The 2,882-nt window shown below is 37.3% G+C and overlaps 1 long non-coding RNA gene across 1 annotated transcript in view; it reads left to right on the top strand.

The window, feature by feature from the left end:
• Window positions 1–2,882, top strand: part of LOC102674512 — a 292,632-nt gene that overhangs the window by 32,885 nt on the left and 256,865 nt on the right. The window lies entirely within an intron of this gene.

Raw genomic sequence — 2,882 nt, 5'->3', positions numbered from 1 at the left:
AAAAAAAAAAAAAAAAAAAAAACAATTGAAAAATAAAATTAGCAACTTTTTTTAATCGTCTTTTGATTCATCCTCTCGTACACTAATTAAAATCTTACTTTAATTACGTTATAAAAAAATAATCATCTTTTTTTTTAATACGTACTTGCTTTCCTGATGATTATTCAAAGCCACAAAGTGATTATCGCGTTTCGTTATTACACGATTCATTCATTTCCTTGTTCGTGTCAGGATTAAAAGAAGGAAAAAAAAAAAAAAGAAAGAAAAAAGGGAAAAAGAATCCGCGATGTTCATCGTAGACAAACATTCGTTCAAATTCATTCAAGAGACAATTGGCTTAGTAATAAAATATTTTCAAGATTATTTTCAATCTTGTCTTTCGTCTCGAGTCTTCACTTTATCCCATTATCCACGATTTTGTGCCGCGTGTTGCTGGATCGCCGATCGAATCAACATTTACCTTGGCTGATGGTGTATGCGTATCGAACGTCTGGCAAACACCGGGATTTCTCGTACACCTTGATGAATTATTTAACGAGTTCTCCAGGTGCATCGTGAAAATTGATCGTCATTCTTTAAACCGCGCGCGCGCTCTTGGCCACGATTTCGCAACGCTCGATGCCCGAAAAATAAAATTTCATTATCGCTTAATCGCGTTGGATCGTGTAATAACGAAATGAAAGCGTTCCCGCTGCCGCGATACAGATTCTACAAAATTTTCTCCCGCGAGAAAAAATTCCTCTCGATCTCTCGAATTTCTCTTCAACTTCATTAGAGTTTGCGCGAAACGATCTCGATTCAACACACTCTCTCCCTCGATATTCCACTCGATATGTATCGAGCCATTTCGAAACATCCGCTGAATAATCTGTTTAAAAAATCGGGAAAAATTTTATCCCAAATTAATAATAATCGGATAATCAACAAAGATCTCACTTATTAAAATATTTCTTTTGCTTCGAGGCTTCTTCGAGGCTTCGATTCGAGGGGAAAAAATATCGATAAGATTGGGATCGACATTTCATTGATCTCTTCGATATATTTTTTTTTCCTTTCCGTAATCGTAATTTTTTACGAAAACTAGGGGAAAAAAGAAAGCATATTCTTCGTTTCCACGCTTGTGGAATCCACACCGTGAATTATGAATGCGTTTTTCGCGTGTAGCCGCGTGTAAAGCTCCAGTTTTGCGGAGAAAGCAATCGCATTCCTGCGAGCCGAAAGAAGTTTGATTCACTTCCACTCTACCGCAACCTTTATCTCGATCGAGACTGGCATCCGCTCGAGCACCTTCGAATTTCGTTACGTGGGAGGAATCCGGTATTGCATATCCGCGGGAGAATATACGTTTCGAATTGCCTCGAAAGTTCAATTACAAGCCGATACCTTGGCTAAGACCAAGCGATGGAAGAGCGTGAGGGATTATATAACGAGCAGTGCAATGCATTTCAAGGATCTTTCTTCTTCTTTTTTTTATAATTACATGAAAAGAGAAAATAGAGATAGAAAAATTGCAAGTATTTTATCACAATATTTTCAATATCTTTCGTAGATAGTTATACTATTAAATTGTGATCTAATTTTTGAACAATTTATCCAAATATATCGCTGATTCCAAACTTTTGTTCTACTAAATTCGCTCTGAAAATTATAGAATTATTACGTTTATTGACACGTTCAAGATAAAATTGTCACACCAAAAATTTTATTTATCTCAGCTGTGAGGATAGAGAGTCATCGGTCGAGATTCAGAAATAAGATGTACACGTCCCGTTGGAACGTAGCGAGTCGTACAACAATTTGCTTAGGATTGGGGACGGGAGTGGGAAGGAGAGAAGGCGGAGGAGTTAAATGGAAAAGAGAAAATTACGTCTGGTGAAGCTCTCGTGAGCAGCAAGAAACAAGGGAGAGAGATGCCTGCAAGATCACGATCTTTCCTTTTCTTTCGCCCGCCATTGTCCTCCTCGCGAATCTCTCTGTTCGGCAAAATCGTAGCAGCAACGAGGAGGAAGCACAACTCCTCCTCCGTCTCTGGAATTAGAATCTTTCCCCTCCCTCCTTTTGTTCTCCCAGCCCATGAAAACGATAACGCTTTGTTGGTTTCGAAGTTGCGTTACCATTTACCGTTTCCCCTTGGATGGATTTTTCCCATTCCTTTTTTCTTTCGTTCCCCATTTCGTTTAATTCATTCAGTGTTTCACCGATCTTCCTTCCTTTCTTTCTTTTCGTTTCATACTTTGATTGAATCGTGACAGATTCTTTCCTTCTGCATTCCAGCGTGTTATAGTTCAATATCGCTTTCCGCGATAAAGCAGAAAATGAGAGACAATTTAAACAATTTTAAACGAAAATAAATAACGATTACGCCCAATTATTCTACTCCAGTTATTGTGTCCTGGTAAATATATTTTATATTTAGCTTGTTTGCTCGAAGCAAGGGTTTTGTTCCATCTTGACTGAGAAAAAGAAGATTGAGAAGATTTGAGAGAGCATAATTTATAGAAAAATCGTATCGAGTATTAAAAAGGAACAAACATGTTAAATTTTTTAATTGGAATAAATACATGGAGTACACGTTATCTTTGATAACGATTAAACGAGGACAGAATAATCGATGTATCGTTATCGTTTAAAAAAAAAAAAATATTCAGCATTCCTGTTAATCTTTAAAGATTCGAACGATCGGGAAGATTTTTCATCCAAGTTGAAAGTTTATCGGCTGATTCTCTCTTATTGACCTTGCAGTTTCGCAAGTTGGTAAGAAGTTTGTGGGTGGTTATATTCCATTCGCATTTCCCTCGAGAATCGAGTTCGATTCTTAGAGTGCTAAAAATAACGAGTTACCTACGAGCAACTAAAAATAGCCAACAGCTCTGTTTAACGTT

Source organism: Apis dorsata, unplaced genomic scaffold, assembly GCF_000469605.1.
Source record: "Apis dorsata unplaced genomic scaffold, Apis dorsata 1.3 scaffold_50, whole genome shotgun sequence".
NCBI lineage: Eukaryota > Metazoa > Arthropoda > Insecta > Hymenoptera > Apidae > Apis > Apis dorsata.
The sequence above is the reverse complement of the archived record's forward strand: the minus strand, read 5'-3'. Positions and strand labels throughout refer to the sequence as shown.